The sequence below is a fragment of the Heterocephalus glaber genome, unplaced genomic scaffold, assembly GCF_053883595.1.
Source record: "Heterocephalus glaber isolate CG9 unplaced genomic scaffold, H.glaber_assembly_v1.0 deba00000809, whole genome shotgun sequence".
Classification (NCBI taxonomy): domain Eukaryota; kingdom Metazoa; phylum Chordata; class Mammalia; order Rodentia; family Bathyergidae; genus Heterocephalus; species Heterocephalus glaber.
This window is the reverse complement of record NW_028258163.1, coordinates 3,535,504-3,544,756: the sequence shown is the minus strand read 5'-3', so window position 1 is coordinate 3,544,756 and position 9,253 is coordinate 3,535,504. Positions and strand designations below refer to the sequence as shown.

At 42.4% G+C, this 9,253-nt stretch overlaps 1 long non-coding RNA gene across 2 annotated transcripts; it reads left to right on the top strand.

The window, feature by feature from the left end:
- Nucleotides 1–289: 289 nt before the first annotated feature.
- On the top strand, nucleotides 290–8,738 carry LOC101724386 (uncharacterized). Of its 2 annotated transcripts, none has more exons than XR_015449758.1 (3): nucleotides 290–459; nucleotides 3,443–3,518; nucleotides 7,840–8,738. It is a non-coding gene; the product is annotated as an uncharacterized LOC101724386 (long non-coding RNA). The 2 variants fall into 2 exon arrangements; XR_015449759.1 differs by lacking the exon at nucleotides 7,840–8,738 and adding an exon at nucleotides 6,279–7,227.
- The last annotated feature ends 515 nt before the right edge of the window (nucleotides 8,739–9,253 follow it).

The window sequence follows — 9,253 nt, the reverse complement described above, 5'->3', positions numbered from 1 at the left end:
AGCATCCAACGTCTTCAGGCCTGACAATGACATTATTAGTAATGTAGTTTAAATCTAACAGCGGTTTAAAATAGTTGTGGAGCCTGGCCACACTATGTTACCAAGAAGTGGTGGTGCTCTTAGGCGGAAAAAACTTTACATTCCTAATGAATTAATCTCAAAAATGATTTTCCCTATTTCCTCAAACCGACCACCCAATCCGACCCCCCAAAAATCGTAGGCGTGGACGCACTGTTGATTGACATACATACTAGCCAATTCGTGACTGAAAGGAAGCGCGCGCCCACAAGCAAAAACCCAATCACTACTCAGTGCCAGTGATGGAGCCGCCCGCCCCCGGTTTGGCTGACGTGAAGAGGAGCGAAGATGGCGGAATGAGGGTCTTCGTGAACAAGCGGCCTCAGGGACCAGGGCGGTCCAGCCCCGGAGAGGGCGAGTGTTTCTGTTGGGCTGTTTGAGGTGAGCCGAGAAGGCCGATGACGGGGAGATGAACAGGAAGTGGCAAGGCAAGCCCTGCCGGTGAGACTGCGGGCCGCTGGGGGCCCTGGGCTGGGCGCGGTGTCCATCCCGGGCGACCCGCGCAGCTGTCGGATGTGTTACTTCCTTCTTGACCGCGCACCGCCCTTCCCTGTGCCTGTCCGTGGTTGCCTTTGTGCTTTCGGGTTGGTCACCGGAGCTCGCACCCGCGCGGGGCTGTAGCTGGCAGCTGCTGCGTCAGCCACCGATTTATTTTTTAAATAATATCTTTGTTTTATTGATTATGACTTTGTACCCCCTCTGCTGCCTGAGGCCGCGGCGTCAGTTGGGCCCTGTCGCTGTCACGGGTCTGAGTATTTTGCGTCCCCAGCCGGTTGACCTTGAGGTTTGGTCTAAAAGGTTCCTCCCGGGATTTTCATTCCGCCGTCTGTCGCGGCCATCCACCTCTTGCAGACTTTACTGTGTCTTTTCGTTGTCGCTCAGACTTATTGCCACCTCTCAAACTTTTCTAATCAGGGGGAGCAGGTTCGTCCTTGTACGTCCTGATAACGGCCTATAGCACATTAATTTTGGCTGATGCTATGTCTCGGTGGAAGCCACTGATGTTGGTTTCTGATGGTGTAAAAGGGGTTTTTTTTGGTAGAGAGCTAATGAGAAATAATTTTGAGGAATATTGATAGCACATAATTTGAGTAAGGTGGCAGGGTTGCAGAATGTCAGTAATGTCTGATATTTGTATTCGGTTCTTTCTTTTTTTCTTTTTTTTTTTTTTTTTTGGTACCCGGGATCGAACTCAAGTCCTTGCACTTGCACAGCAGGCGGCGAAACCACTGAGCTAAATCCCCGGACCTGAATTCGGTTCTTTAAATTTTGAGAGTATCTCATTTTTTGTAATTTTTGAGGGTTGTAACCTCTCATTAGATCTCTGTTACATTCTAGGAAAGTTTATCTTATTAGGTTTCTAAATTAGTGAGGATTTATTAGATTTCTAAATTAGTGAGGATTTGCCTGGTGTGGTGGCACATGCCTGTAATCAATCCCAGCACTGGGGAGGTTGAGGCAGAAGGATCTCTGCTAGTTCAAGACCAGACAGCTACACAGTAAGACTTTGTCTCAAAAACAAAACAAAACAAGATAAAAATAAATGAATAAATTAGGGAGGACAGATTAAAACTGTGGCACATTAGTTGGATCTAGTTCAAATGGAAATTAGTATAAATTAATGCTTTTGGTAAATTATTTATCAAGTGGAGAAGCACTTCCTTTTTGGTTGCTTTTGTCAGGAGTAGTTTTTTCATCTCATTCAGAAGATTTGAGCCAGAGGAAAGAAAGGTAACATTTATCTTTGTTTTGCAGAGAAGAATGTGTGTATATCAAAGTAAAGAGTTTTAGAGGAGGACTGTAAACTACTGGAAATCTTATATACAATTATACATTTTATGAAGAAGAGAATCTATACTATTATGAGATTCCCAGAGAACAGTGTTTCATACAAGCTTCAGAACTACTTCAAGAATTTTGTTTTGTTTTCTGAGACAAGGTCCTTATGTAGTTCAGGCTGGCCTTGAACTCCCTATGTAGCCCAGGATAGCCTTGAACTCGTCGATCATCCTGCCTCAGCCTCAAGTGCTAGGATTACCGGAGTACATCACCATGTCCTGCTTACTTCAAGAATTTTTGGCATCTTTTGTTTTGTTTAATTCTTAAGTTCTTTTATTGGTACATTTTAGGTATATAGTACATTTACATTTATCATTGGGTGTTTGTACCTGAACATGATGTATCTTAGTTCGTATTTTTTCCCCATTACCTATGTGCCCTTCACCCCCTCTACCCTTCCCTATTTACATAGACATCATTTCCATTTTTTTTCTTTTCTCATAATTTTTCCTTTCCCTTCTTTCCTTTCCCCTTCCCCTCCCATCACCCCTACCCCTTTGGACTTTTCTTCCTATTTCAAATTATCAGTTATTCATTTTAATCATTTTAATCCTTATTTACACTTTCAGTTTCTCATACTAGACAAACTATTCGGTATTTACACATGTGTGTCCTATTTATTTCACTTAAGAGTATGGCCTCAATATGCATCCATTTAACTATAAATGTCTCTCGTTTCCATTTCTTTATGGCTGAGTAGTACTTCATTTTATAAAAAAACCACATCTTTATCCAGTTTCCAGTTGATGGGCACTTGGGCTGTTTCCAAGCTTTAGGTATTACAAACTGTGCTGCTATAAACATGGGTACACATATATCACTGTGGTATGATTCTTTTACTTCTTTGGGGAAGATACCCAGCAGAGGAATAGCTGGGTCAAATGGGACTTCCAGCCCTAGTTCTTTGAGGTATCTCCATACTGATTTCCACAGTGGTTACACCAGTCTGCACTCACACCAACAATGGAGAAGGGTTCCTTTCTCTCCACACCCCCGCCAGCATTTGTTATTGGTGATTTCTTGATAGCAGCCATTCTTTCTGGAGTGAGGTGGAATCTCCATGTTATTTTCATCTGCATCTCTGGAATGACCAGTGATGTTGAACATTTTTTCATATATTTATTTGGTGCTTTTGCTTATTTGTCTGAGAAATGTCTGTTCATTTCAGATGCCCATTTTTGAATTGGGTCTTTGAATTTGGGGGGTCTGATTTTTTTCAGTTCTTTATATATTCTAGATAGTAGTCCTTTGTCTAATGTACAGCTGCTAAAAATTTTTTCCCACATTGTAGGTTGTCTCCTAGCTCTGTTGTTGGTTTCTTTTGCAGTGCAGAAGTTTGTTAATAAGATGAGATCCCAGTTGTTGATTCTTTGTGCTAGTTCTCGTGCTACTGAGGTTTTGTTCATAAAGTCTTTTCCTATGATTTTTGGCATTCTTCTGAATAGTTTGTGAGTAATTTTGCCATACTTACACATCTAGGACCAGTGACTGCTAGAGCCTTACTTTAATGTTCTTTTTTCTTCAGGATCCTTTAACACACAGGAAGAAGATTTTCCTGACCTTTAGGTGCTCAAAGTAATTCTGAACTCAGGATTTGGCAAGTAAGTAGTAGTGGGCTAATCATTCCAAATAAGGTTTAAACAGCTTGAAAATAGCTAGACAGAAGTGGAACAGTTAGGTTCAGTAGAAGATGAACATTAAAAATAAGTATAAATTATTGATACATATATAGTTTTTTTTTAGGGAGACAAAATAAAAGGGCTGGATGTGGTGGTATATACCAATAATTTTAGTACTCAGGGAGGCTGAGGCAGGAAGATGGCAAGTGCAAGTCCAGCTGGACAGTTTAGCAACTAAATGAGACCTGTCCTTAAAATAAGAACTGGAACTGCCAGAGACTTAGCTCAGTGGTTTTGCCACCTGCTGCGCAAGCGCAAGGACCCGAGTTCAATCCCAGTACCCCCCCAAAAAAAGGAAGAAAGGAAAGAAGGAAAGGAAGGGAGAGGAGGAAAGAAAAGAAATAAACCTTATCTGGGGCCTGGGATTTAGCTCAGTGGTTACGCCGCCTGCCTCGAAAGTTCAAGGTCCTGAGTTCAATTCCGGTACCAAAAAAAAAAACTTATCTGGGACTGGGCATGTTTGAAGCTCTGGTTTAGCTACTCAGCACTTCGAGGGGAAAAAAATGAAGACCCTTGTGAGGCTTCATATTTCCTGTAGTATTAGGCCTGCTGTGGCAAAGCATCACACACAGGGTAGTTTGAAACAATAATTCTCATGGTGCTAGAGGTCAGACATCTAAAATCAATAGCAGGGGCATCCTCTGGAAGGCCTTTCTGTTTTTTAAAAATTAATTATTTTGGTTTTTTGAGTTAAGGTCTAGCTATGTAATTCAGACTGGCCTTGAACTCACTAGCCTAGACTGGCCTCAAACTCACAGTGATCCTCCTGCCTCAGCCTCCCCAGTGCTGGGATTACAGGTGTGTGTCCAGCTCCAGGCTTTTCTAGCTTCTGAAAGTTCCTTAGCCTGTGGCAGCATAACTTCATTCTTCATACCAATTTCTTCCTCTGCGTGTATTTGTGTGTGTGTGCGTGTGTGTGCACACACGTGTATGTATCCTAATCTACCCCCCTCAGGTACTGAAGATCAAATCCAGGGGCAGTCTAGCACTTACATCCCAAACAGCCCTTTTATAAATTTTTATTTAAGACAAGGTCTCACCAAATTTCCCAGGGTGGACTTGAACTTTTTGTTTGAGACAGGGTCTTGCTATATAGTTCTGGCTGCCTTTGAACTCACTATGTAGTATAGGTTGGCTTTGAGCTTCCAGTAGTCTCATGCCTCAGCCTCCTGAGTACTGGGATTACAGGCATGTGCCACCATGCCCAGCTGGATTTGAACTTTTGACCCTCCTGCCCCAGGATTCCTGAGTAGCTGAGATTATAGGTGTGAGCTTCCCACTACCCCTATTTTTTTTCTTGGTACCGGGATCAAACTCAGGTCCTTTGGCTTCCGCAGCAGGCAGTGAAACCACTGAGCTAAATCCCCGGGCCCCCACTACCTCTATTTCTGAGGACACCAGTCATATTGGATCAGGAGCCCACCCTGCTCCAGTATGACCTCATTTTAATTTAGATTTAATTTTCACATCTTAATGACCCTATTTCCAAATAAGGTCACTTTCTGAGGTACTAGATGTTAGGATTTAAACACACAAATTTTGCTTCAACCCATAACATCTGTTTGGGTACAAACATTGAAAATTATGTGAAAACCATTCAATGTGCAACTAATGTAAGGATTAAAATCTTGTACACCCCTTATGTGAGGTATATAGAGTAGCAAGAATCATAGAGACAAATTAGAATGGTGGTTGCCAAGGCCTATGGAGGAGGGGATGGGAAGTTATTGTTTAGTAGATACAGGGTTTCACTTTGAGAAGCAGAATGAGTTCTGGAGACGGGTGGCTGTAGTGGTGGCACAACAGTATTAATGTACTCAGTACTATTAAACTGTATGTGTAAAAAGGGTTTAAAATTGTAAGTTTTATGTTCATTTTACTGCAGTTAAAAAAAAAACAAACATGTATAGGAGAGAAGAGTGTATTTGGGAACTGGGAGTTGAGATAGGATCTTGCTCTGTAGCCCAGGCTGGCCTTGAACTTGGAGAGATCCTCCTTCCTCAGTCTCCCAAGTGCTGGGATAACCATGGTGCCTGGTTTTTTGGGGGGGGGCGTTACCGGGGATTGAACTCAGGACCGTACGCTTTCAAGGCAGGCAGCGGAACCACTGAGCTAAATCCCCAGCCCACACCATGCCTGGTTTTAAGAGAATGTATTTGAATAGTGTAAAAGGAATAAAAACTGATAGGGCAGGCTGGGCATGGTGGCACAAGCCTGTAGTCTCAGCACTTGCAAAATTGCCACGAGTTCAAGGCCAGCCTAGGGAACATAGCAAGTTCAAGGCCAGCTTGAACTACATAGTGAGAGCCTGTGTCAAAACAAACACAAATAAATTTTAAAAACCTGATAGGGCAAAATGTCCTTTTGGTGATAGTGTTTATCTTATGCCTTTGGAGGAGAGGCTTTATCACTTGAAAGTATAGCACAGTATTGTTAGCAATCTAAGTGTTCATTGATAGAGAACAGGTCTCAGTAAATTGTGGTACTTCTGCATTTATAAGATAGCTTTAATTGTGATATGGAATGATCTCCAAAACACATTAGGGAAAAGCAAATTGCAGAACACTATATAAGGGCCTTACATTTGTAGAGGAAAATATTTATATAGGAGAATATATCTAAAAGGATATACAAGAAACTCTGTACCTATTTTAACTTTTTTTTTTCTTGGTAATACTGGAGATTGACCCCAGGCCTCATGCATGCTAGGTAAGTGGTGCTCTATCATGTACCAAGCACCTTTTTATTTTGAGACAGTGTCCTACAGAGTTGCCTGGGCTGTCCTTGAACTTTCAATCCTCCTGCCTCAGCCTCCTGAGTAGCTGGGATTATAGGCATGTGTTACCATGCCCAGTTTCATGTGTAGGTATTATCCAAATAAAATTTTTTGAATAAAAATTTTCAATAAATAATTGATAAACAAGTTTTTGCTCAGGCAGTGACTTTGCATTAGTACAGTCTAGCCATTTCTGGGGTAGAAACTGTCCAACTGTCCCAGCAGGGTGTTTTTTTTTTTTTTGGTGGTAGTACCAGGGATTGATTCTAGGGTCTTCTCATTGAGTTATATCTCCATCCTTTTTTATCGTTTATTTTGAGATAAGATTCCACTGAGTTGCTACATTGCCCAAACCAGGCTAGAACTTGTGATCATCCAGCCTTTTAAGAGTCCCATTGGTTCTTTAGAGGTGTGTTGTTTAATTTGCACTGGTTCATTTACTCTGAATTTCAAGGATTTAAGTTCTCCCTCCCAGAGACAAAGGTCAGTGAAATTCTTCATGGCACAACATAGAGTAACCCTGATTCATTCTTGGAGAGGGCTATAAAAGGTCAGGAAAACCAGAGGGAGCACTTCTCGGGGAACTGTCTTGAAGGCTAACACTTGAACTCCTTGTCTCACAGGGTGAGTAGCCTAAATGCTACATTACATTGGAAATTTCTTCTCTCCCTTTCTAGCCTCTTAATAAATCAGATTTTCTAGTACAGGGTTGCTTTGTGTAATTAGTAGCACCAAGTTGGTGACTTAAGAGACTAAAAAGTCCCTACTGAAAGGGAAGGGGATGCAGCTCAGTGGCGCCTCACCTGGCAAGCATAAGGTCCTGAGTTCAACACCCCCCAACCCCCCACCCCCCCCCCCCACCCCCCCACCCCCCCACCCCCCCCCCCCCCCCCCCCCCCCCCGCACTGGAAAAAAAAAGTCTATACAATACTGAGGCACCAACTGTATAGGGAATGTATTTGTAGGTTTTGTGCAACAGAATCTGTAGTTCTAGTTTACTCACCTATATCTAGAACTTGTGTCTGTTTCAAATTCTTTTTACTCATGTTAGCTAAGTGTATTCACTTACTAATTTATTTCTGATACTGGGGATTGAGTCTATGGCCATACCATCCTGAATGTGCCCAATCTCATACTGGAGACTGAACCCATGACCTGGCATATGCTAGATGAACACTCTACTACTGAGCTATGTCCCCAGCTTCTGTTTTTCAGTTTTCTTTTATGATAGATTTTCACAAAGTTTTCAATTTTCTCTTAATTGTTGAGGCTAGCCTCAAACTTTCAGTCTTTCTGCCTTAACATCCCTAGTATCTAGGATTCACAGTCCTGTGCCATGAGACCTAGATGGCAGGTTTTTTTGTTTCGTTTTGGGTTGTTGTTTTTTTTAGATTTAATACAGGCTGGCTTTTGTTTTTGTTTATGTTTTTTGGTACTGGGATCAACTCTTGGGACTTGTGCTTGCAGGCAGGCAGTGGAACCACTGAACTAAATCCCCAGCCCCAGGCTGGCTTTGAATTTACTGTGTAGCCCAGGCTGGCCTTGAACTCTCTGAAGTCCTGCCTCAGGTTCCTGAGTGCTGGGATTACAGGTGTGGCTGTTTGTTTATTTGCATATTTATTTATAAACAATGTATCACTGTGTTGGCCAGGCTGGTCTCAAGCTCCTGGCAAAAGTTATCTTTCAGCTCAGTCTCACCTCCGTAGCTGGGACTGCAATTGTGAGATATAATGCCTGGCAGCTAAATGTATTTGGAATTGAATTGCAGAATAGTCTAATGGCTGGTGCAAGTTTTGAATTAGCCTGAGGAAGCCTCTGCAGTTAAACAGCCAGATACCCATAGATTCTTCTTTTTTTTCCTTTTTCTTTTTCTTTTTTTTTTTTTTCCGGTACCGCGATTGAACTCAGGTCCTTGCGCTTGCGCAGCAGGCTGCGAAACCACTGAACTAAATCCCCAGCCCTTTTCCTTTTTCTTGTACAAGAGATTGAAGCAAGGGTGTCTTGCATGCTGGGCAAGTGCTTAGCCACTGAGCTATACCCAGCCCTTTTTTAAGACCAGCTTTTGCAAAGTTGCCCATGCTGGCCTATATTTTTGTCTGTCTGGTTTTTGGGTTTTTGGGGGGGTTTTTTTGGTACTGGGGATTGAACTCGGGACCTTGAGCTTGTGAGGCAGGTGGTAGAACCACTGAGCTAAATCCCCGCCCTGGTTTTGGTTTTTTTTAAAACAGAGTCTCACTATGCAGTTCAAGCTGGCCTTGAACTCACTATGTAGCCCCGGCTGGATCTGAACTTCCTGAGTGCTAGGTTTACTAGCGTGCATCATCATGCCCAAGTTGGCCTCTAATTTGTGTTCTTTCTGTCTCATCCTCCAGAATAGCTGGGCAAAGGGCAGTGTGCCAGATAAATGAATTAATTGATGGATGGATTAACTGTGGTGCTAGGATTGAACCTAGGACCTTTGCACTTGGCTATATCCCCAAACTACCCACCCACCAACAGCATTTTTGAGACAAGGTATTGCTAATTTGCCCAGGCTGGGTTGGAACTTGTGATCTTCCTGCCTTAGCCTCCAAGAGTGGTTGGATTACAGAAGTGTACCACCATGCCTGGCCTAACTAAGGTCTTTTGGTTTTTGGGTTTTTTTGTATGGAGAATGGAACTTAGGATCTTGTGCTTCCGAGGCAGGCATGGTGCCACTGAGCTAAATCCCTGGCCTAAGGTATTTTTTTAGTATGTGGAACAGACTTAAAAACAGTAGAAGACTAGTTAGCCAATTCCTTTGGCCATTATCATAAAATCATTTAAATGTTTGATACACAATTCTGATTCACTTATTTTGTTTTTAAGTGTGTAATTTATTGGTGTTAAGTATATCATACAT